General features: G+C 41.8%; 1 protein-coding gene across 14 annotated transcripts in view; it reads right to left on the bottom strand.

Moving 5' to 3' along the window:
* PCBP3 (poly(rC) binding protein 3) overlaps positions 1 to 26,311 on the bottom strand; it is a 214,895-nt gene that overhangs the window by 173,637 nt on the left and 14,947 nt on the right. The window contains exon 1 of one of the 14 annotated variants that reach the window (XM_057545899.1): positions 4,537 to 4,718. The exons of the other annotated variants lie outside the window; for them this stretch is intronic. The gene's annotated coding sequence lies outside the window, so the exon portion shown is untranslated. Of the gene's footprint in view, positions 1 to 4,536; positions 4,719 to 26,311 lie in introns of those variants that run through there. 14 annotated transcript variants of the gene reach the window in all.

The following is a 26,311-nucleotide window of genomic DNA, read 5'->3' as shown; positions in this document are numbered from 1 at the left end:
ATATGACCATATCAGAGGAATCTGTAATAAGTCATGATGTAATTGAAATCTCTTGGGTAACTTTTAATGTAAGAATAAATAAGAATCCAGAAGATTAAAAGAATGAAATAAAAAATACCTGATTGATCCAAATGAAGGCAGGAAAGGGGGAATAAAGGAATAAAGAACCAGTGGAACAAAAAGAAAACAAACAGTAAGATGGTAGAATTAAACCCAACATTTCAAAAATCAAATTAAATGTAAATAGATTAAACACTCCAACTAAAATGAATAAAAATTATTATATTCTGTTCAAAACAAGCATAATTTAAAAGTAAGGATGCAGGGACTTCCCTGGTGGTGCAGTGGTTAAGAATTCGCCTGCCAATGCAGGGGACACGGGTTCGATCCCTGGTCAGGGAAGATCCCACATGCCATGGAGCAACAAAGCCGGTGCACCACAACTACTGAGCCTGCGCTCTAGAGCCCTCGAGCCACAACTACTGAAGCCCACAAGCCTAGAGCTTGTGCTCCGCAACAAGAGAAGCCACCGCTATGAGAAGCCTGCACACTGCAAGAGGAGTAGCCTCCGCTCACCACAGCTAGAGAAAGCCCGTGTGCAGCAACGAAGACCCAACACCGCCAAAAAAAATAAATAAAATTTAAAAATAATAATAATTTAAAAAATGAAAGTAAGGATACAGTCCTTACTGTAGGTTGAAAGAATAGAAAAAGCTGTACCACATGAACACTAAGTAACGCAAAGCTGCAGTGGCTTTATTATCATCAGAAAAAAATACCTTAAGGCAAAACATAAGAGCAGAGAAAAAGAAGGACACTTCACAATGATAAAAGGGTCAATTCAATAAGAAACCATAAGACCCTAAATTGGTATGCAACTAATATTGTCTGTTTAAAATATACAAAGCAAAAGCAGAACTAGAAAGAGGAATAGATAAATCTGCAATCATAGCTGAAGATCTTAACACCATTACACCAACATTTCTTAAGTAAATTTAGCAAGGTCACTGGATAGAAGGTCAATATGCAAAACCCACCTGCATTTCTATATAGTAACAGCAATATCATCAAAAAAATTTTCAGAAATAAATCAAACAAAACCTATGCAAGACCTCTACATTAAAAACAACAAAACATCATTGGAAAATATTAAAGACAACATACAAGAAGGAATAAACCATATTCTTTGATTTAGAAGACTCAGTATTATAAACATGTCAATTCTCCTCTGAACTGATCTACGGAACCAAAACACACCAATGAAAATCCTAACAGATTTTTTGTAGGAATTGGTACGTTGATTCTAAAATGATAAAGATATGCAAAGAACTTAAGAGTAGTGCGGCCACCCTAGACAAACACAGGTGGAGGACCCCACCAGCCATTATCAGGATGAGAACTGTAAAGCTACAGTAATCAGTATAGTGGCTCTGACAGATGGAGAAATAGATCAATGAAACAGAACATAGTCAAGAAACAGACCCACACATGGAGGGTGTGCCCATTATCTATTTATTGCCTCTCGGCCCCAAATCACCCATCTTTGCTCTGTTTTTGTGGTACTAGTGCTGGACCCTAAGAACATTTCTCCACGGCCAGCTGACACAGTCATGGCATTGTCAGGAGAGAGCACTGCAAGAGGAAGGGGGTTCTCTTTCAGGTTTCAGGGTTTTGTTTTTTTTTCTTGCTCTGTAGCATGAAGGCCAGGGGGCAGTTTCTCAATGAGTACAGCAGGCATCCCTGCAGGTGACTTCCTAGTGTATCACGGGCACCACAGCAGCCAACCCCAGCTTGAAGAACCTCAGTGAATTTCTCCAGTGGGTCACAGCCATGACTTCTCCAGCAATGCTGAACCTTCGACTTGTTGGGGAGACCCTCTTCTGAGTCTGTTCCATCTCCAGGTACTTCCCCTCAGCTCCAGAGGTAGCGGCTGCTCCCTACATCTGCTATTCCTGTATTCTTTACAGCAACCTTACTCTTTACCCTGTTTGATAGTTAGTTAATCCTTTGCTAGTTAACGATTCTTTATAATAAATGTTCCCTATTCAAATTACTGGTGTAACTACTGTCTCCTTACTGGACCCTGATCCATAAGGGCACTTGATCTTCTGCAAAGGTACCACCTGTAATTTGGCGGGGAAAATAGTCTTTTCAGTAAATGAGACTAGATGAACTGGATATCCACATAGAAAACGGGAACCTGGACTTATATCTCACACTAGACACGACTGGACTGGACCTAAATGTTAAAGGAATATAATAAAGGTTCTAGAGGGAGACACGGAAGAATATCGTCATGGCCTTGAGGTAAACACATTTTTCTTAAACCAGACACACTAAACATTACTCATAAAAGAAAAGATGGATAAATCTAACTTACTAATAAGAACTTCTATTTATCAAAAGACATCATTAAAAGAGTGAAAAGACAGGCTACCCACTGGGGGAAGATGTTTGCAATGTATATATTAAACAAAGAATTTGTCTCCAGGACATACAAAAACCACTACAATTTTTAAAAAAAGAGAGAACAAACCAAAAATGGACAGGAGACTTGAGCAAGCACTTCACAAAAGAGGACCTTCAAATGGACAGTAACATAAAGAAGTGCTCAATGTGATTTACCACAAGAAATACATATTTGGTCTTTATCCCCATTCTTGGCAAAGAGCTCCTAAAACCCTTGGAATTTCCTGAAGTGAAAGAGGGATAAAGGTATCTTTTGCTATGTTAATGAAATAACTTTTAGAAAGTCCCTAGGTAACCCAAGGATGGGACCTGGTGGCCAGGGGATCCAACCACATGATTAGAGGGCTGGACCTTTCCAGGGAGGGGAGAGGGTCTGGAGATTGAGCTCCATCATCAATGGCAAATGATTTAATCAATTATGCCTGGGTAACGAAGCCTCCATAAAAATCCAAAAGGCTAGGCTTCGGGCTTTGGAGACCTTCCCGGTCGGTGACCAGGTAGAGCTGAGGGGAAAGCGGTGGACCCGGAGAGCACAGGAGCTTCAAGCCCCTTCCCACATACCTTACCTTACGAATCTCTTCCATCTGGCAGTTCATCTGTATCCTTTACAATCAACTGATAACATAAGTAAATGTTTCTCTGAGTTCTGTGAGTCACTCTAGCAAATTAATCAAACCCAAGGAGGTGGGTCATGGGAACCTCCAGTTTACAGCCAGTTGGTCAGAAGCACAGGTAACAACTTGGACTTGTGATTGGCATCTAAAGGGGGACAGGGACGGCCTGGTGAGACTGAGCCCTTGGCCTGTGGAATCTGATGCTGTCTCCAGGTAGGTGGTGTCATAGTTGAGTGGAACTGCAGGAAATACAGCTGATGTTGAAGAATTGCTTGGTGGTGTGGGAAGAAACACACGTTGTCAGTGATCAGGCAAATGGAGACTAAAGCCACAGTGAGACACCAGCACACAACTCCAGAAAGGCAGACGTGAAAAGGACGGAAACCAGCAAGTGTTGCGGAGGGTGCAGAGCAACTGAATTCTCAGCATCTTTGGACAGGTTGCAAACTGGCTTTACCACTTTGAAAAACTGTCTGGCAATTACCTACTAAAAATAAACAGACACCAACCCTATGACACAACAATTCCACTTCTGGATACATATGCAAGAGAAATGTGTATCTATGTTGGCCCAAAGAAACCTACAAGAACAGTCAGAGAAGTTTTATTCTTAATAGCCCCAAACTGGAAACCCCAGATGCCCGTCAGTGGTAGAGGAGTTGAATGGAGAGCCAATTTGTGGTGTGTGCACTGCGATCCTACAGAGCCAGCAACAATTCCTTTAAACATCTTTTTGAATTCCTGCTCTGGCATAAACTTTTTGAGAATACCCTCTCTATTGATTTCATTGTTTTTACTTTTTTACTTTTCCCCTTATCACACTAAACACTTTTCAAAAATCACAAAGAGGTTGTTTCCCTACTTAGAGCATCTTACGAGTAAGACAGAGACAGAGCATGTCGCCGCGGCTCTTTCTTAATCAGACATGTACTGTTCATTTCCACACGCTACAGAGGGCGCTTCCTCCATCCACTCTGGCAGCAGAAGTGGCAGAGGGCGGACAACACCCAGGCTCTCAGACACCTCGGTCGCCGCGCACCAGCCGCCAGGTGCCCACCCTGCCTGGGCGCCTTCCCCAGGCGGCTCCCTGTCATCTCACAAGCTAGGCCCCGGCAGATGTGCACGACACTTTTTTCTATTTTACTAGTTAGAAAACAGAAGTGTAGCAATAAAGCTAGGACAGCTATCACCTACTGCCGACCTCCCACGTGCCAGCCTGCATTCCGCAGTCTCCAAGACGCAGATGAGATGCCCATCCTCTCCAAGGCCTTCTTCCATCCTTCCAAAGTGCCTGCCTCCCCATACAGGAGCTCCACATACTTCTCGTGCTCTTCTCTGATGATGTGTGGCTGGCACTTCATGGTACTGAGGACACATGTGTTCGTGCATCATGCCCCACCAAGTGGATTACATGCTCCCTGGATTACACGGAAAGACTCTCCCCTGTACTTACATCCTCAGCAGCAGTCAGGACAGGGCTTTTCAGTAAATAATCTGTTGGGCTGAATTTCTAGCATCACATCTCAGAGCCTCAGCCTGGGAAGACCTTCTAGAGGAGAAGGGGCTTACGGCTCATCTGATGAAAGCAAAGGCCAGCATATGACACGGGAAAAGAAAGAGCAACCTTTGCGAGGACCCTGCTTTGCTGCAGTGACACTATTAATTCCAGTGGAGCTCTTGGCCAGGAATGTAGGAGCCAAAAGCCTGATTAGCTCATTGCTGAAACGCTGGCAAACATGCTGGTTCTTGGCCTGGCCCCAAAAGAATGTGATGTGAACATTACACGCCATTAAGCTGACTCAGAGAACAAATGACTAAGTTTCCGATAATCAAGGAGATTTTGGCCTGGCCATTCTTCATCCTGATGCAACCTGAGTGTAACGCATTGTGAGGGATGATTCCGGCCCAGCCCAAAAGAAACGTCTCTGATACGGTGTGTGTGTTCTCAGCCCGTCTTGCCTCACGTAAGGGGCGGGGTGAGGAGCATTTTCCTGCCTTTCTAATGCTCCAACAGCCATTCAGAATCCTCTGGGAACAATCTTCTTCAATACCAGGCTGTAAAAGAGGTGATTCTGTTTATAGGAGCTGTGCTATTTAAAGACCAGCCAGCTCATTAACGTCAAGTGCCACAGCCCTGCGCTCCACATAGCAACTCAGATACGGCCCACAAATGGAGGGAAACCTTCATGTGCCAAGGAAATGAAAGATGTCAGAGGGAACTAAGACGGGCACAGGTCACCTAATCCACGCGTCAGAGGCATCGGAAGCTAAGTCTCCAGACAGGGGTGGCCAGGGCTCTTCCAAGTGACCTGAAGGCTAACAATTCCACATCGTTTCCCACACTGTCATTATTCCTTCATTCTGGAGACCATGCCTGTGTGCCTGTGTCTGTGTGGTTGTGTGTATGTGTTGGCAGGGGAGGGCAGGTGGACAAGGGGGCTGAGTCTCCTGTGAGTGACTCTTATTCAGCAAGAGGTGATGATGGCGTTCAGAAAGCAAGCCGAAGTTCAAGGTGCCCTCCCTCCACTCAACTCCGGCAGAGATCTCAACCACACACCCATCTTCCTGTTGGTCACTAGACACCAAACTCAGTGACACCCAGTTTCCGGAAAGAGACAGGCTTTAAGGGAGTTCAAAGGCACATGCAGCTTGTCATATCGGGGACAGGAAGCCAGGTTTCTGACTTCATTTCTACTAGCAAGGAGCTGGGGACAGGACCCACTCGTCCCAGTGACAGTGTTCCCTGCAGGCACTTCTACTCTGAGGCAGGAGCTCTAAACCAGGTAAGATTTCTCAGGAACTTGGGAATAGTCATATTCTATGGTCAATGATGCTTTGAGGCCCTGCAAAATCCTGTCTTTTTAGAAAGATTCAATCACGTTTAACATATTCTAGGTAATAAATTAGAAACTTAATCTTAGGGTTTACAATTTTTTTTTCCTGATGGTCTGGGAACTGAAAGGGAAATGCAATTAATCAGAATTCCCTACTCCCCAATTCTCATTAGAAGAAGCTTTACTGTTCTTCCCATAAAAAGCATGGAACCAGCCCAGAGTTACCAGCCAGGGAGAGGTGCTAAGGCAGAGCTAGGCGCGCGCACAGGGCACACCTCCACACCCCAGGCGCTGCCCCCAACGACGATGACCACCCTGCAGCTGAGAGGCATGCTTCTTCACCTTCGATCCTCCACTGGCACCCAGAAACCACAAGTGAGCCAGCCAACAGCTCTGCTTCCTGATACCAGGCAGTGAAATGTGCATCTGTGTCCAGGGGACCTAACCTGCCAGACGGCTCCAGGACCAGACCCAGGGTCACTCCCTCCTCAGCCACCCAGAGCCCTGCTGCAGAGCAGCTGCTGCAGCCAGGCACAGCTTTCCTGTCTCCTCTGTCCTATATCTTCTCACGCAGCTTTTCAGTTGAGAACTTGTCCTACCCACCTTCTCTCCCTCATAAATTACTGGAAGAAAAAACCTCTTAGCATCAGAAAAAAACCATCTATAATACCTTTGGTCTCCCTCTTAGCACTTAGCACAGAGGTCTATACCCCACTAATAATGCTGGTACTAATAAATGTTGTTGAGTAACTGAACAATCTGGGTTAGATAGATTTTCCATCACAGAGCAGAATTGCCTGTAGGGCTTTTGTCTTTTCTTTTTTTTTTAGAGAAGTAAGCCTTTATTTCCATATTTCACAAATAAAGCTGGCTCAGTTGGTTGCTTTTGTAGGGCTTTGTCTTGAAAATCAAATTCTGATGTTAATTTCTAAAATTATTTACAATATGGTAGTTGAAATGAATCTCTGTTTCTTTCCAATGTCAGTCTTTCAGTTGACCCCACTTCCCTGTTAGCAGTCACCTAAAGAAACAAACAGAGAACTCAGTCTTCTCAGTGCTCGGTGACGGCTCAGCATCTCAGCGGTGCCCAGAGGCCCTTCACCAAAACCACCCGCGTTTCCACTCAAGCACCACCGTTTCCTATGACACCAGACCAGTGGTTCTCAAACTTTTTGGACTCAGGACCCCTTTCTTTCCTCAAATTATTTCTTAAATGGATTCTATTTATTGATATTTACTTGAAATTAACACAGAGAGATTTGAAAATTATTTTTTAGTAATTCATTCACAATGAATAATAAGCCCATTACATAACAATGAAAATAACACTTTTTAATAAAAATAACTATATTTTCCAAACAAAAATAAATTAGAAGAATTTCTGGAACTCTTTAATGTCAGGATTAATAGAAGACAGCTGGATTGCCACACCTGCTTCTGCATTCAATCTGTTGTGAAACGTTGTTTTGGTTAAAGTATGTGAAAAAAGCCCATCCTCACCCAGACATGTGGCTGGAAACAGGAGTATCTGCATAGGTTTATCAGATCATCATGGATATTCTTTGATATGACATCAAAACTCAGGAAGTGGTCATTTCTTAAAGGTTACTTGCAACATGGAATCTGAAACCCCATCAATAAACTTTTATTAACATTAAAACCCATTATCTAGCAATCTTGCGCCCTAAACATATATTTCATCCGTGCGTGGTTGGTGTGACATCATGCATCAGTCATTTTGGAAAATACTGGCTCAGTGAGTTATGCGGATCTTCCTGAATACATTTCAATATATAATGTCAATAAATCACATTTGTTAACATCACCACTGAGTTCATCAGAAACATCTTTAAGTACTGGGAAGCTGTCAAGCTCACCATAGCAGACACAAGTTTTCAAAATTCTGATTTTTGACTGAAAACTCAAATTTTGTCAGTTGCAACAAACACCGGCAGTTATTTCCTTTGAAGTCACAGGCTCACTTAGTCCAATTTTCAGACATTGTCTGCCAAAAACACAAGTCTGAATAACCATGGTTTGTCTGTCAGTTATTCTTTAAAGTAAAAACAGTGTTCCATGAGAAGAGGGGCGAGTTCAGCTCCCCACCCAAAAAAAGCATAAGCGCTTGCTTTTCCTCGAAACAACTGTCGTGATTCCATCTGCAGACGTGCATTGTGCAAATTCCCAGTCTGTCTCTCAGAACATTTAAAAGACATGTGCCCAAGGGTCAAGATTTAATTAAATTTCTCATTCTTACTGCTTCATCGAGGACATTCTCTTCGCACGCAAGTGGCTCTCTATGCAGTGGTGGTGCTGAAGGACTCTATGAGAGTCGGCCCGACGGCCGCCCCCCCCCGCCCCGGCCCCCGGCGCGATGGTGCTCAGGTGCCAGCAGTTTTGCCAGCCATCACTTCTGTGCCATCAGCTCAGGGATCAGCACTGTGAGAAGGGAAATCCTGTTTCCGGATCTTTATGAAAACATGGGAATCATGTCTCCCCCCTGAAGGGGTCTTGGAGAACCCTGAAGGTCCACAGATCACAGCTTCTGTTGTCATCCTCTGGGTGCTAGAGGGCCGATAAGGGACTGGGAGTCTCAGGTTTGCCTTCACAGGCGAAGCGACAGGCCTATGGCGCCCGCCCCGCGCCTGGGCCTCATGGAGTGGGGGTTCGTAACTGAGATCCTGGAGACCAATCACCAGAGAGTCCTCGCCTCAGGGTGGAATTTAATCCTCTGTTCAGTAAGGACTTGCAGCTTGCTTCCAGCTCGGCATTCCAATCTGGTTCTTGGCCTAATGGGTGCTGCGGATAACAGTGCGGGGCCTCGCCCTCGGGCACCCTTGGGGGAGCCCAGCTGAGCCTGGGCCGGTCTGGAGGGTGTGCCCAGCTGAACAAGATCTGACCGCAGGCAGACAGCCCCGGCCAAGGACCCCAGCCTCACCAAGCTGACCTGGGGCCCCTGGCTCCAGGCGCTTCCTCGTGGGTCTGAAGGAAGGGGGCTGACAGCTAGGCTCCTCTCACATGTCCAGCAGAGCACAGGGCCTCAGCCCCGCCATGCTCCGTCCTCCAGACAGGAGAGACTCGGAGCCCGGCCACAGAACGCTGGGGCAGTGGGCACACTCTGCCAGCTCCCAGGCTGCCCCGTCCGCCCAGGAGAAGCTGTGCCCAGAAGGTGCAGTGATGCCCAGAGCAAGTAAAAGAGAAATAACAGACACCATGTGGGGTGTAGCTAAGAGCAAGAAGCCCCTCAGAGCCAAGGATGCCGGGCAGTGGGGAGCTGTGTCCCCAGGGGCCGGAGCCCAGTTTCAGGAACTCCAGGAAGTAGGGAAGAGAGATGGCAGAAGCCAGGGTCACAGCCCCTGTGGGGACCAGTGGTCCACATGTCACCCCAGTGCCCTGAGATAAAATAACACCTCTGTCAATGTCAATCTCCATGCTGATCACATGGATAATACATGAATTTGAAAAGACCATTAAATGAAAAATTCCAGCTTCCTAAGTGGACCTAGAGAAGTACAGCTACCTCAAGATTAACAATTTCTCAGTAAGCAAAATAATCTACTTCATTATTTGTCTGTTTAATTAATGAGGTAATTAATCAAGTCTAGGAAATTCAGCAACAGTTTAATCATAAGGGGTTATGGAAGACATCAGTAAGAAACATGGCTCTATTACAAAATCTCATCTGTTTAAAATTCCATGAAAACTCAAACTACCAGTCTGGGGCACTTAAGTATCATGGGCGATTATTAACTGTGTCATGCTACAGACCCCTGTAAACTGCACTCTGTGTGAAGGGGCACCACTTCGGACTGTTTCTATTTGCTTACGGACAATTATGAATATAGCCCAGAACTCCCTGGAAAAGCACCCAACTCAGTAAAAATCACAGAGGGACATGCCCGCTGGCCCTCCTCACTCTGAGATGCTATAAGTTTCCAAGGTTGGCTTGGGTACATTATCGTAGGAGCACCTGGCCTCAGAGGATGAACTTAGTGTGGCAATAAGTTATTTATCCCCCAAAGTACTTCAGGATGAAATAATGCCTTTTATACCCAGAGAGCTTTACTATCCAACATGTTTGCATGTCAGTCATCTCATTTTGCTTCCACAAGAGAATTCCCCAAGAGGATACAGGCCAGGTACTCATATCCTCCTTTCTCCAAAGCAGAGACAGACTCAGAGCAAGGGAAGGGCCCCAGGCTTCAGCCACCACAATGCAAAGAGGGAGGGGTGCCCTGTGAGTTTTCGACATCACTGCAACTTGGGTTCAAAGTGGTTTTCTTCACTGATTTTATTTATCTTATGTATATCCCAATTTAGTCCCCCAAAACTGAAGCATCTAATTTTTTCTTCTTATAAGAAATCAGAAAAGGTTGATTAAAAACAGCCTTTAAAACTTTTTAACTTTTAAAAGTTAAAAACAAGAAAGATGAACTTCCAGTACTGTGCCCTTATAATGTCTGCCTAGAAAACGGCCACGAATGTATGGCTTCACATCCAAGTGGTAGAGAAACAGAGAAACAGAAAATGGTTCAAACAATCCCCAAAGAGTTTGGTTCAGAAATTTTCCTCTTTTAAATTCTCTATCATTAAATACATATTTCAACAGAGATGAATTAAGACACAAATGGCTTCTCTGAACTGGGGTGATGCCATAATAAAAACCGTTGTCAGGCAGCTGGTAATGAGGAAGCCCTATTTTATGCATTGCAAAGCAGTGATCATCTGAAGGCAGACCACACTCACACCCAGCCTCCAGCTCAAGGACAGGAGAAAATGGAGTGCCAGCAGCCTGGGTGACTGTTACCCGCTCTGCCGAAACAGGCATCACAGCAAGAGAAGAGCTTAGGCAAAAACTGGCCTACTTGAAAGACCAGAAAGCACCTAGAGACAGTCCAGAAACATGGGGCTCACCTTGTGGGAAAAGCCTCCCCCTCTGCACCCCAAGAGTAAGATGTAAGGCTGAAACTGTTCTGAGAAGCATAGGCCCATGAAGACTCCTTGGTTAAACAGAGGGCTCAGCTGTACACACAGATCAGATAATAGGGTTTCTCTCCCACCCACAGCCATGCCTTCAAGATACCCTGAGCAGAAAGAGACACAGGCATGAGAAAGCAAAGATAATGACCAGGCATGAGAAAGCAAAGATAATGACCAGGCCAGAGGGTCATGACTAGGAAAGAACTCGGGGTGTAGTGACGGGCACATGGAACTGCTGAAAGCAAACAGATCAGAAGCTACTAGAATTTGGGCGGAATTCTACTGCCAAAGAAACATAAGTCTAAAATAAGTCAGTGACTGTCAAAACAATCCCCAGCCTCCAAACTCCACAAGCAGAAGCAAGCTCTGGAATCTGGGCAGACCCCGCCCGTCAAGGGAGAGATCCTCTCCAAGGTCCCAGGCAGCTGTGCCCACAGAGGACAAAGGACAAGGAAAAGCCTCCCATGGTCAGGGCAAGGAGTCTGGGCAGACACTCCCAGGGCAGAGGTAAGAGAATCAGACGAGACCACAGTAGAACCAGGATGGATCAAGACAAGACCACGCCATCGCCATCATCACATCAGAGCACAAACAAAACATGAACTTTGTCCAAGCCCTAAAACACCACATGTGGCCTCTCCCGGCTAACATGTGGAAGGGCTGCTTCCTTACCAATTGCAGCATTAGCCTCGCCCTAATCCACCCTGCCTTAGATAAAATTTGTTAAGATTCTCATTCATAAAATGGCCCCTGCTTATTGACAGCACTCTACTTTCTTCGATCCTCCCCAAAATCATCCAACCAAAGCCCAAATCCTGTAACAGATTCTTTCTAACACCCTCTCACATCAATGCCCCACAGTTCCCCATGGTGTATGGTCCCAACCTGTTCCATCACAGGTGCCAGGTGAGTTCCTGGTGGCCTCTGTTTAATAGTCATTGACAGACGCCTTCATAATACCTGTCCTCAGGGTGTCACTCTTGCTTTGAACCAAGGACTGATGTTTATCTTCCATTTCTCCCCTTTCAAATGGAAGGTTTTTTCCATTGCAATTGTCAATGGTTTGGCTCCATTACTGAACAGTATGAGCAGCAGATAGCCTTTGTGTTAGTTCAGTCACCAAACCTCAAGAGCCATACCTGGATTTGTCTCCCTGGGGAAGATGAGTACAGCTGCAAAAGAAGAATGTGCACAGATATTTCAGGGCCAAGAAGAAGGACTGAGGCAGAGGTAACTGTCCAGCAAGCAGACATGCAGCTGCTAACCGTGGACTACACTTCGCCCACTTCACACTTGCATCTAAGCAGGCCACGTGACTAGCTCTCCCCAGTGGAACATCTACAGTTACTGTACATGTCATGTCCAGGCCAACATAGGTGAAAAGCATGTGTGCATCCTCTGCACTGTACTCCCCATCTGCCAGCTGGACAAAAAGGAAGTTCAGGCCCTAGATGATGCTACCAACCTAGCAGATAGCAGAACCACAGCGGCCAAAAGCCAGGCCCGAATCACCATGCAGAGGAAAACTGATCATTGGTGAGGAACATCCACAGTGGACTATTACATGAAGGAGAAGTAAATTTTCTGTGTAAGGTCCTAACATCTGGGAGTTTTACTATAGATGCTGAAGTTACCCGAAATAATCCAGAAATTGGGGGCTACAGGCACAGAGTAAAAGCATGAGTCAGACTCTGAGAAACCAGCCTTCAACTTGTGTTGGAAGCACAAAGGGATAAACCCTAAATGTGGAGAAGTCCTGAAAAGCAAACCAGCCCTCCCATGCACCACTGCCTTGTTTTGCTCATCTGGTTGGCTTCAGGCTTGCACTGGGATTAAGGTGGCTTCTTTAAGAATAAAGAACCTTAGCGATAACAAAATAAAACCTGTTCAAAAATGATACAATCATCCTAGGTCTCATATTATTCCTCAAAATAATTCTGCAGATACAATGTCTAGCACACACAAAGAAATTAGACACCATGAGCAAGAAACAACAGAAACCAAAAACAGATGCACAAGACATGAGAAGTCAGAATTACCCAATATGGACTATCAAAAAACTGCACTTACAATAATGCAAAAACAAACAACCCTGTTAAAAATGGGCAAAAGACTTGAATAGACATTTCTCTAAAGAAGATCTATCAATGGCCAATAAGCACATAAAATGATATGCAACATTACTAATCATAAGGGAAGTGCTAATCAAAGCCACAGTAAAATATCACTTAATGCCCACTAGGATATATCAAAGAAACAGAAAATAACAAGTGATGGCGAGGATGTGGAGACATTGGAATCCTGTATGTTGTTGGTGAGAATGTAAACTGGTGCAGCTGCAGTGGAGAATGGTATGGTGGCTCTTCAAAAAATTAAATATAGAATTATCACATGATCCAGCAACTCCATTTCTGGAAACATGCCCAAAAGAAGTGAAGACAGGGACTCAAACAGATACTTTACAACTATGTTTAACAGCATTATTCACTATAGTTAAAAGGTAGAAGCAATCCATGCATCCATCGACAGATGAATGGATAAACAAAATGTGGTTTATCCATAAAATGGAATATCATTCAGCCTTAAAAAGGAAGGAAATTCTGACACATGCTACAAAATGTATGAACCTTGAAGACACTACGCTAAGTGAAATAAGCCATTCACAAAAGGACAAAATTGTCTGATTTCCACTTCTATGAGGTACCTATAGAGAAGTCAAATTCATAGAATCAGAAAGTAGAATGGTAGTTTCCAGGGGACTGGGAGAGAGGATTATTGGTTTTTTTTTCTTTTTTTACGTCTTTATTGGAGTATAGTTGCTTTACAATATTGTGTTAGTTTCTGCTGTACAACAAAGTGAATCAGCTATAGATATACATATATCCCCATATCCCCTCCCTCTTGAGCCTCCCTCTCACCCGGGATTATTGTTTAGTGGGGACAGAGTTTCAATTTTGCAAGATGAAAAAAGTTCTAGAGATGGATGGTGGTGATGGTTGCACAACAATGTGAATGTACTTAATACCAAAGAACTATACATTTAAAATGTAAATTTTATATGTGTTTTATTACAACCAAAAAACACTACATTCTGTGGAGAAGAGTATCAGTTCCTTAAAAACTTAAATGTAAAATTACCATATGATCCAGCAATTCCACTTCTGGATATAAACCCAAAATAATTGAAAACAGGATCTTGAAGAGACATCTGTATACCTATATTCATAGCAGTATTATTCACAATGGCTAAAATGTGGAAGGAACCCAATTGTCCATTGACAGATTAAATGGATAAGCAAATATGGTATATACACACAATGGAATATTATTCAGCCTTAAAAAAGGAAGGAATTTCTGGTACATGCTACATGGATGAAACCTGAGGACATTATGCTAAGTGAAACAAGTCAGTCACAAAAAGATAAATACTATTGGTATATGACTCCACTTATATGAGGTACCTTAAAGCAGGGGTCCCCAACCCCCAGGCCACAGACCAGTCTGTGGCCTGTTAGGAACCGGGCCACACAGCAAAAGGTGAGTGGTGGGCGAGCGAGTGAAGCTTCTTCTGTAGTTATAGCTGCTCCCTATCACTCTCATTACCACCTGAGCTCCGCCTCCTGTCAGATCAGCTGCATCACTAGATTCTCATAAGAGCTCAAACCCTGCTGTGAACTGCGCATGCGAGGGACCTAGGTTGCGTGCTCCTTATGAGAATCTAATGCCTGATGATCTGAGGTGGAGCTGAGGTGGTGATGCCAGTGCTGGGGAGTGGGTGCAAATACAGATTATCATTAGCAGAGAGGTCTGACTGCACAGAGACCATAATAAATCAATTGCTTGCAGACTCATATCAAAACCCTATCAGTAAGTGGCAAGTGAAAACAAGCTCAGGGCTCCCACTGATTCTGCATTATGGTGAGTTGTATAATTATTTCATTATATATTACAATGTAATAATAATGGAAATAAAGTGCACAATAAATGTAGTGTGCTTGAATCATCCCAAAACCATCCCCCCCCCACCCCCGTCCATGGAAAAACTGTCTTCCACAAAACCGGTCCCTGGTGCCAAAAAGGTTGGGGACTGCTGCCTTAAAGTACTCAGAAATCATAGAGACAGAAAGTAGAACCAATCAAAGGTGGTTGCAAGGGCTGGAAGAAAGGGGGGGGATGAGGAATTATTGTTTATTAGGTATAGACTTTCAGGTTTATAAGATGAAAGAGCTATGATTAAGATGTTAAATTTTATGTTACGTGTATTTTACTACAATTAAAAAATTGGGAAAAACAAACAAAAAACACTACATTTGCTATGGTCAAAAACACAAATGAGAGATTAGGAGCTATAAAAAGTAACTCAGTTTTGAATATTTTTTTTTAAATCTACAACTGAAAATTTAAAAAATCATGAATGAGATTTAAAGCAGATTAGGTGCTACTGAAGGGAGAACTGGTAATTGGAAACTAGTTCAGAAGAAAATATTCAACTTAAAGTATGGAGAGACCAAACCCTGGGTAATACAAAATACAGGGCATGAAAATATATGGCAAAAAACACACACCTACTTAGAGTCCTAGCAAGACAGAAGAGAGAAGATGAAACAGAAGCAAAATCTGAAGATAATAGTAGTGAATTTTCCAGACTTGTGAAAGACATCATTCCATAATAGATACAAGAAGCCAACATGCCTTGGGTGGCGAGGGGATACATGGAACTTCATCAAACTATATAAACCTAAGGCCACTGGGAAAATCCTTTAAAAGCAATAGGAAACGTACAAAGTACAACCAGAGGAATAGCAGTTATGTTAACTACTGACTTCTGAACAGGAAAAATTAAATCCAGACACAGTGGAAAGATATCTTTAATGTGCTGAAAGAAAATAATGCCAACATAAAATTCAATATACAGGAATAAATTATTTTAAGTATAAAGGTGAGGGACTTCCTTGGTGGTCCAGTGGTTAAGAATCTGTGCTTCCACTGCAGGGAGCATGGGTTCAATCCCTGGTTGGAGAACTAAGATCACACATGCCACACAGTGCGACAAAGAAAAAAAAGAAAAGAAAAAGAAAGAGTAAAGGTGAGAGAGTGGTATCAGTGAAAATAGCAAAGTAAGGACCTCCAAAAAAATCCCTCTTTGATAAAAGCAATGAAAATACAGCAAAAATTGTCAGATTCAACTTTTTCAGAAATCTGGGGGTTTAACCAGAGGCTTGCCACAATTGGAGAGCATGTGTTAAAGAAAAATGGTTGAATCTCAAGAACAGCAAATTTTGGTCTTTTAGCTTGCCCTACTCCCATCATTTCTCCTAACCCCCACCTCAACTCCATAGTAGTCTTGAAAACCAACAGCCTACAATCATAGTGAAAAGCAGGAGCCTGGCAGCCACAGAAGGGGACAGAACAGGGCTGGAACTCCTTCAAAGACTTACTCCCAGAGAACTGTCATTATCTGACATAGCTAATGGGTTCCACTTGCCAGGCTCTCTTTGACCTGAGTCAGAGTTGTGCAGTGAGAAAAGCATTTTCCTTAGAGGTATATGTCAAAACAATTAGAGGCAACTGTTTAATTTTGTAACTGCTTGAGACAGTGTACAACTGCTGGGGCAAACAATTAACCAAAAGCTTAAAAGCAAAAGCTGGGGAATAGGCTGTCTACAGGGGATTTGAAAACTCCAATTTATCCCTGGAAATCTAGAAGACCACATCATATATGGAGAGCTGTGCACATACCCAAGGTTGTGTGAATGCCCAGGAAAGACCTGAGAGGCTGTAAGTGCTCACACTGGGCTGGCTTTGAGGCTCTGCACAAGCAGGAGGGGAAGACTAAGATAGAGTTGTAAACTGTCTGATTAAATGCTGAAGCATGCCCCCAATATACACATACACACAGAGCCCCTCAGGAAAGACTAGGAGACTTACTGATTCCTGGCATTTAAGGAAATCTCCATCCAATCATTAGCTGACCACCAAGCTAGCCAAACTGAGACTTCAGTGGAAATATATGACAAAGAATATAGACTTTACAGAGTTAGTTCAGCAAAGTCACAAACAAAAACTTCTATAAAAAGCAGCACCACCAAATATCCCAGACTCGAATTTTCAGAGTTGCCATATATATTATTTAAATGCTCAGTCTTCAACAAATCATTATAAGACATACAAAAAAACAAAAACAAAAAACAAGAGAATATGGCCTATACACAGGGAAAAAAGCAATCAACAGAAACTACCCCTGAGGAAGCCCTAATGTGGGACTTACAAGACAAAGACTGTATACAACCTATTTTAAATACATTAAAGAACTAAAGGAAACCAGGTCTAAAGGATTAAAGGAAAGTATGACAATGATGTCTGACCAAATAGAGACTATTAATAAAGAGACAGAAATTATAAAAAAGGAACAAAATAAAAATTCTGTTGCTAAAAAGTAGAATAACTGAAATGACATATTCATTAGAGGGATTCAATAGCATATCTGAGCAGGCAAGAAAGAATTGGCAAACTTGAAGATAGGTTAACTGAAATTTTCCAATCTAAGGAACAAAGTAAAATGTAGGAAGAAAAATGAACAGAGGAGTTGAGTCCAATCTCTCTCCCCTACTACAAAACCCCATTGCTGTAGTCCCCTTGAATAAAGTCTTCCTCACATACACACACAAAAAAGAACAGTCTCAGAGACAACATCAAGCAAACCAACATGTGCATAATGAAATCCTCAGAAGGAGAGAAGAGAGAGAAAGGGGTACAATGAATATTTGAAGAGATAATGGCTAAAAACTTGCCATATTTGATTTTAAAAATTACAAATCCAAGAAGTTCCATAAACTCTAAGGATAAACTCCAAAATACCTATACATATGTATGTCATAATCAAACTATCAAAATACAAAGACAAAGAGAATCTTCAAAGCAACTCACCATGCAAAAGGTATCCTCAATTAAAGTAACAGCCCTTTTCTCATCAGAAACCATTCAGGCTAGAGGCTGTGAGACGACAAATTCATAATTATAAAAGAAAAAGACTGTCAAACAAGAATTCTATAACCAGCAAAATTATCCTTCAAAAGCAAAGAAAAAATTAAGATATTCTCAAATAACAAAATTGACAGACTACATCACTAGAAAACTTGCCCTACAAAAAATATTAAAAGGAGTCCTTCAGGTTAAAATAAAATGACACTCACTAGATAGTACTTCAAATCCAAGTGAATAAATAAAGAACACTGGTAAAGGTGATTACAGAAGTAAAAAAGATAATATAAGTGTAACTTTTGTTTGTAACTTTTTTCTCCTATCTGAAATAAAAGATAACTGCAAAAGGCAATAATTATAAAGCTGTGCTGATCTGCACAGAATGTATAAAGATGTACCTTGTAGAACAATAACAGTATGGAGGGGCAGGGAGGAAATGGAGATATACTGAAGCAAAGTTTTTATATACTATTGAAATTAAATTGGTATTAATCCAAACTAAATTGTTATAAATTGTTAATAGTAAGAAGCTCCAGGCAACCCCTAAGAATATGACTAACAAAAAACAGTAAAAGAGGGCTTCCCTGGTGGCACAGTGGTTAAGAATCCGCCTACCAATGCAGGGGACACAGGTTCGAGCCCTAGTCTGGGAAGATCCCACGTGCCGCAGAGCAACTAAGCCCATGTGCCACAACTACTGAGCCTGCGCTCTAGAGCCCATGTTCCGCAACAAGAGAAGCCACCGCAATGAGAAGCCCGCACACCGCAACGAAGAGTAGCCCCTGCTCGCCGCAACTAGAGAAAAGCCCACACGCAGCAACAAAGACCCAATGCAGCCAAAAAATAAATAAATAAAATAAATAAATTTAAAAAAAACACCATTCATTTTTTAAAAAAATAGTAAAAGAAGTGACAAAGGAATCAAAAGAGCACACGAGAAAATATCTATTTAACACAAAAGAAGGCAGTAACAGAGGATAGAAAAAAAAAGATAAGACATAACGAAAACAATTAGCAAAATGGCAAGAATAAATACCACCTTATCAAAATTGCACCAAATGTAAATTCATTACACATCACAATTTAAAGGCAGAGATCGTGTTAATGGAATTTTTTAATGTTTTATATGCAGTGTACAAGAGGCATTCTTAAATTCAAAGGCACAAATAGACTGAAACTGAAAAAATGAAAAAATATTTACCTGTAAACAGTAATCAAACAAGAGCTGGAGTGGCTTTACTAACATCAGACCAAATGGTCTTCAACACAAAAATTGTTACTAGAGACAAAGAAAGAATATTTTATAATGATAAAAGAGTCAATGCAACTAGAAAATATAACAATTATATACATATACATAACAACTGATCCCGAGAATGAATGAAACAAAATTGAAAGAAATGAATGAGCAATTAGACAATTCAACAATAATAGTTGGAAACATCAATATCCCATTTTCAATACAGGATGGAACAAGACAAGGTCAGCAAGTAAATAGAAGATTTTAACAACATTATAAAACAATTACACCTAACAGATATCTACAGAACAATCCATTCAAAAAACACAAAACACATTATTTTATTTTATTATTTTAGTTATAAAAAACAGAAATTTATTGCTTACAGTTCTGAAAAGTCCAAGATCAAGGTGCCAGCACAGTTGCCTTCTGGTGAGGGCCCTTCCTGGGTTCATAGCCAGTGCCTTCTTGCTGTCCTCACATGGTTGAAGAGGCTAGGGATCTCTCTGGAGCCTCTTTTATAAGGCACTAATCCCATTTGTGAAGGTCCCAACACCATGACCTAAGCACCTCACAAAGGCTCACCTCCTAATACTACCATCTGGGGGATGAGAATTTCTATTTTTTATTTTAATTTTATATATTATTATTTTTAACTGAGATACAGTTGATTTAAAATATATCAGTTTCAGATGTACAACATAGTGATTTGTAATTTTTATAGATTATACTCCATTAAAGTTATTATAAAATATTGGCTCTATTCCCTGTGTTATACAATATATCCTTGTAGCTTACTTACTTATTTTATACATAGTGGTTTGTACTTCTTAATCCCCTTTTGTTTATTTTGCTTTTGTTTCCTCTCCTTTAGGAGACAGATCGAAAAAATAAATATTGCTGCATTTTATGTCAAAGGGTGTTCTGCCTATGTTTTCTTCTAGGAGCTTTATGGTTTGGGGTCTTAAATTTAGGTCTTTTATCCACTTTGAGCTTATTTTTGTATATGGTATAAGAAAATGTTCTAATTTCATTTTTTTACATGCAGTTGTCCAGTTTTCCCAACATCACTTATTGAAGAGACTGCCCTTTCTCCATTGTATATTCCTGCCTCCTTTGTCATGTATTAATTGACCATAAGTGCATGTATTTATTTCTGGGCTTTCTAATCTGATTTATGGGCTTTCTATCTGATCTTTTCCACGGATCTATGTGTCTGTTTCTGTGCCAGCTCCATACTGTTTTGATTGCTGTAGCTCTGTAGTATAGTCTGAAGTCAGGGAGCATGATACCTCCAGCTCTGTTCTTTTTTTCCCAAGCTTCCTTTGATAATTCCAGATCTTTTGTGTTTCCATACAAAATTTAAAATTAGTTGTTCTAGTTCTGTGAAAAATGCTATGGGTATTTTGATAGGGATTGCACTGAATCTATAGATTGCCTTGGGTAGTATGGTCATTTTAATATTAATTCTTCCAATCCATGAACACAGTATATCTCTCCATCTGTCTGTCATCTTCAATTTCTTTCATCAGTGTGTTATAGTTTTCTGAGTACAGGTTTTTACCTCCTTAGTCAGATTTATTCCTAGGTGTTTTATTTTTCTTGATGAGACTGCAAATGGAGTTATTTCCTTAATTTCTCTTTCTGATAGTTCATTGTTAGTGCATAGAAATGCAACATATTTTTTTAAAGGATTTTCTTATTTATTTATTTATTTATTTATTTATTTATTTATTTATTTTTGGCTGTGTTGGGTCTTCGGTTCGTGCGAGGGCTTTCTCCAGTTGCGGCAAGCGGGGGCCACTCTTCATCGCGGTGCGGGGACCGCTCTTCATCGCGGTGCGCGGGCCTTTCTCTATCGCGGCCCCTCCCGTCGCGGGGCACAGGCTCCAGACGCGCAGGCTCAGCAATTGTGGCTCACGGGCCCAGCTGCTCCGCGGCATGTGGGATCTTCCCAGACCAGGGCTCGAACCCGCGTCCCCTGCATTAGCAGGCAGACTCTCAACCACTGCGCCACCAGGGAAGCCCCAACATATTTTTTATATATTAATTTTATATACTGGAACTTCACCAAATTCATTGATGACCTCTAGTAGTTTTTTGGTGACAACTTTAGGATTTTCTATGTATACTATCATGACATATGCAAAAATGACAGTTTTACTTCTTCCTTTCCAATTTGGATTCCTTTTACTTCTTTTTCTTGTCTGATTGCTGTGCCTAGAACTTCCAATACTATGTTGAATAAAACTGGCAAGAGTGGGCATCCTCGTCTTGTTCCTGATGTTAGAGAAAAACTTTCAGTTTCTCATCATTGAGTATAATGTTAGCTGTGGGCTTGTTCATATATGACCTTTATTATGTTGAGGTATATTCCCACTATACCCACTTTGTGGACAGTTTTTATATTAAATGAATGTTGAATTTTTTCAAAAGCTTTTTCTGCATTTATTGTGATGGTCATATGATTTTTATTCTTCAATTTGTTAATGTGGTATATCACACTGATTGATTTGCAGATGTTAAACCATCCTTGCCTCCCTGGGATAAATCCCACTTGATCATGGTTTATCATCCTTTTAATGTACTGTTGGATTCGCTTGCTAATATTATAATGAGGATTTTTGCATCTATGTTCATCAGTGATATTGGACTATGATTTTCTTTTTTTTTTTTTATGATATCTTTGTCTGGTTTTGGTATCAGGGTAATGCTGACCTCATTGAATGAGTTCTGAAGCATTCCTTCCTCTGGATTTTTTGGAAGAGTTTGAGAATGATAGGTGTTAACTCTTCTCTAAATGTTTGGTAGAGTTCATTTGTGAAGCCATCTGGTCCTGGAATTTTCTTTATTGGGAATTTTTTTTATTACTGATTCAATTTCATTAATGGTAATTGGTCTGTACATATTTTCTGTTTCTTCCTGGTTCAGTGTTGGGAGATTATACATTTCTAGGGATTTTTTCCATCTCTTCTACATTGTGCATTTTATTGGCATATAGTTTTTCATAGTAACCCCTTATGATCCTTCGTATTTCTATGGTGTCAGTTGTAACTTCTTTTTCACTTCTGATTTTATTGATTTGGACCCTCTCTTTTTTTCTTGATGTGTCTGGCTAAAGGTTTACCAATTTTCTTTATCTTCTCAAAGAACCAGCTCTTAATTTCATTGATCTTTTCTATTTTTTTGCCTCTATTTAATTCATTTCTGCTCTGATTTTTAATAATTTCTTTCCTTCTACTAATTTTAGATTTTGTTTGTTCTTTTTCTAGTTCCTTTAGGTGTAAATTTAGGTTTATTTGAGAATTTTCATGTTTCCTGAGGTAGGCTTGTACTGCTATATACTTCCCTCTTAGAACGCTTTTGATGAATCCCATTGATCTTGGATCATTGTGTTTTCACTTTCATTTGTCTCCATGTATTTCCTGATTTCTTCTTTGACTTCCTCAGTGATCCACTGGTGGTTTAGTAGCATACTGTTTAGTCTCCAAGTGTTTGTGTTTTTTGCAGTTCTTTTTTCCTATAGTTGATTTCTACTCTCATAGCATTGTGATGGGAAAAGATGCTTGATACGGTTTCAATTTTCTTAAACTTAACAAAACTCGTTTTATGGCCTAGCATGTAATCTATTCTGGAGAATGTTCCACGTGCACCTGAAATGAATATGTATTCTGCTAGGTGGAATGTTCTACATATATCTATTAATTCCATTTGGTCTAATGTCATTTAAGGCCTGGGTTTCTTTATTGATTTTCTGTCTGGATGATCTGTCCATTGATGTAAGTGGGGTGTTAAAGTCTCCTACGATTATTGTGTAACTGTTACTTTCTCCCTTTATGTCTGTTAATATTTGCTTTATGTATTTAGGTGCTCCTATGTTGGGTGCATATATATTTACAATTGTTATACCTTCTTCTTGGATTGATCCCTTGATTATTATGTAATTTCCTTCTTTGTCTCATATTACAATCTTTGTTTTAAAGTCCATTTTGTCTTATATAAGTATTGCTATCCCAGCTTTCTTTTCATTTCCATTTCCATGGAATAGCTTTTACCATCTCCTTATTTTCAGTCTGTGTGTGTCTTTAGATCTGAAATGAGTCTCTTATAGGCAGCATATAGATGGGTCTTGTTTTTGTATCCATTCAGCCGCACTAAGTCTTTTTTTTTTAAACTTCCTTCCTTCCTTCCTTTCTTGGCTGCATCGGGTCTTAGTTGCGGCTCATGGGATCTTTCACTATGGTGAGCAGGCTCTTCACTGAGGCATGCAGGCTCTTTGTTGTAGCGGGTGGGCTTCTCTCTAGCTGTGGCACATGGGCTCCAGAGTGTGTGGGCTCTGTAGTTGTGGTGCATGGGCTTCAGAGCATGTGGGCTCTGTAGTTGTGGCATGCGGGCTCTGTAGTTGTGGTGCGTGGGCTCAGTAGTTGCGGCACGCAGGCTTAGTTGCCCCATGGCATGTGGGATCTCAGTTCCCTGACCAGGGATCGAACCAGCGTCCCCTGTATTGCAAGACAGATTCTTAACCACTGGACCACCAAGGAAGTCCCTATCCTAAGTCTTTTGATTAGAGCATTTAGTCCACTTACATTTAAAGTAATTACTGATAGGTATGTACTTATTGCCATTTTGTTAGTCGTTTTGATGTTGTTTTTGTAGTTCCTTTTTCTTCCTTTCTTCTTCTTTTGCTCTCTTCCCTTGCGACTTGGTGAATATCTTCAGTGTTATTTTTGGATTGCTTTCTCTTTTGTGTGTGTCCATCTATTACAGATTTTTGGTTTGTGGTTACAGGAGGTTTATATACAGCTATACATATATGATTTTAAGTTGCTTAACATATTTTAAGTTGCTGATCTCTTAAGTTCAAACGCATTTTAACAACCTTGCATTTTTACTCCTCTCGCCCTATGATTGCTAGTTTTGATATCGTATTTTACATCTTTTTGTTTTGTGTATCCCTTAACTACTTATTGTATATATAGACTATTTTACTACTTTTGTCTTTTAACCTTCCTACTAGCTTTGTACATGGTTGATTTACTACCTTTACTGTATTTTTGCCTTTACCAATGAGATTTTTCCTTTTGTAATATTCATGTTTCTAGTTGTGCGCTTTTCTTTTTTGCTTAAAGAAGTCCTTTTAACATTTCTTGTTAAGCTGGTTCGGTGGTGATGAACTGTTTTAGCTTTTGCTTATCTGTAAACTTTTTATCTCTCCATCAAAATGAATGAAAGCCTTGTCAGGTAAAGTATTCTTGGTTGTAGGTTTTTCCCTTTCATCACTTTAAATATATCATGCCACTCCCTTCTGGCCTGAAGTTTCTGCTGAAAAGTCAGCTGATAGTCTTATGGAAGTCCCTTGTACTTAACTTGCTGCTTTTCCCTTGTTTCTTTTAATATTCTCTTACCTTTAATTTCTGCCAATTTAATTACAATGTGTCTTGGTGTGATCTTTTGGTTGCTCCTGCTTGGGACTCTCTGTGTGTCCTGGACCTGTACGTCTGTTTCCTTTCTCAAGTCAGGGAAGTTTTCAGCTATTTTGTCTGTAAGTATGTTCTCTGCCCTTTTCTCTCTCTCTTCTCCTTCTGGGACTCCTATAATGTGAATGTTACTACATTTGATGTTGTCCCAGAGGTCTCTTGAACTTTCTTCACTTCTTTTTATTCTTTTTTCCATTCAGCTTCAGTGATTTCCAATACTCTGTCTTCCAGCTTGCTCATCCATTCCTTTATATCATTTAATCTATTGTTGATTCCTTCTAGTGTATTTTTGATTTCTGTTATTGTATTCTTCATCTCTGTTTTGTCGTTCTTTAAATTTTCTAACTCTTTGTTAAAAACTTCTAACTTCTCACTCTGCTCATCCATTCTTCTCCCAAGTTCTTTGATCATCTTTGTGATCATTATTTGAACTCTTTATCAGGTAGACTGCTTATCTCCACTTCACTTAGTTCTCCTTCTGGGGTTTTATCTTGTTTCTTTGTTTGGAACATGTTCCTCTGTCTCCTCATTCCGCCTAATTTTCTGTTTTTACTTTTCCCAACCTTGGAGATGTGATATGTCCTATGCGTCACAGCAGAAGACTCCCTTCTGGTGAACAGAGCTATATGATCTAGATTTGCCCCCAGTGTGTGTTACATGGATCCTTCTGTTGTGGTGGGCTGACTACTGTGGGTGGTCTGGTAGACATGGTGACCCCCACTGTGGTTGGTTGCCAGGCCCTGCCTAGTGCAAAGGCTGGCAGCCAATGGTTGGTGAGGCCAGGTCACAAGGCAGATGGCTGCAGAAATCAGGGGTTTCCCAGGGCTAATCCTGGCTCACTGGTGAGTTCTAGGGTGTGTGCTTGTGGGGCAGGCACCCCAGATCTAGTGTCCACCTGCTGACGGGTGGGGTTAGAATCCAGGAGTTCCTGGGGCTGGTGCCTGCCCAGTGGTGGGTGAAGCCAGGTCCTGGGGCTAGTGCTGGCCCATTGGCAGACAGTGCTAGGTGCTAGGGTCTAGCTGCATGGCCCAGGGGTCCCAGAGCTGGCTTTGGACCACTGGTTGGTGGGGCCAGTTCCTGATACAGCTGGCTGCAGAGAACAGGGTATCCCGAAGTTTGTGTAGGCCTTCTGGTAAGTAGGGCCAGATCCTGAGGGGCCTAAAGTGTCTCAGAGCTGGTTTTGGCCTGCTGGTAGGCAGGGCAGGGGCTCAGTGGGTCCCAGGGTTGGTGCCAGCCTGTTTGTGGGAGGGCTGGATCCTGCCATGGCAGGCTGCAGGGCTGTGGTGGTCCTGGTGCTAGTGTCTTCCTGCTGATGGGCAGGGCTGGGGCCCAGAGGTTTCTGGAGCTGGTACCTGCCAACTGGTGGGTAGAGCTGGGTCCCAGGTTCTCTGGCTACAGGGCCAGAGTCTAGTGCCTATGTGCCAGTGTGTTGGGCTGGGTCCTGGGTCCTCTGGTGAACAGGGCAATATCCAAGGGAGACTGTGGGCTCAGGGGGGTCTTACGGCAGTCTGCCTGCTATTGGATGAGGCTGTGTCCCCATCCAGCTATTTGCTTGGCCTGAGGTATCCCCTACAGGCTGGTGGGCATGGGTGGGGCTGGGTCTCAAGGCTAATAAGCCAGAGAGAGGATTCCAAAATGGTACTTGCCAGCAGCAGTGTCCAGGTGGTAGAACAAGTGCCTCAAAATGGCTGCCTCCATTGTCTATGTCCCCAGGGT

The sequence above is a fragment of the Balaenoptera acutorostrata genome, chromosome 4, assembly GCF_949987535.1.
Source record: "Balaenoptera acutorostrata chromosome 4, mBalAcu1.1, whole genome shotgun sequence".
NCBI lineage: Eukaryota > Metazoa > Chordata > Mammalia > Artiodactyla > Balaenopteridae > Balaenoptera > Balaenoptera acutorostrata.
Note: the sequence above shows the minus strand (reverse complement) of the source record. Positions and strands in the feature narration are given on the sequence as shown.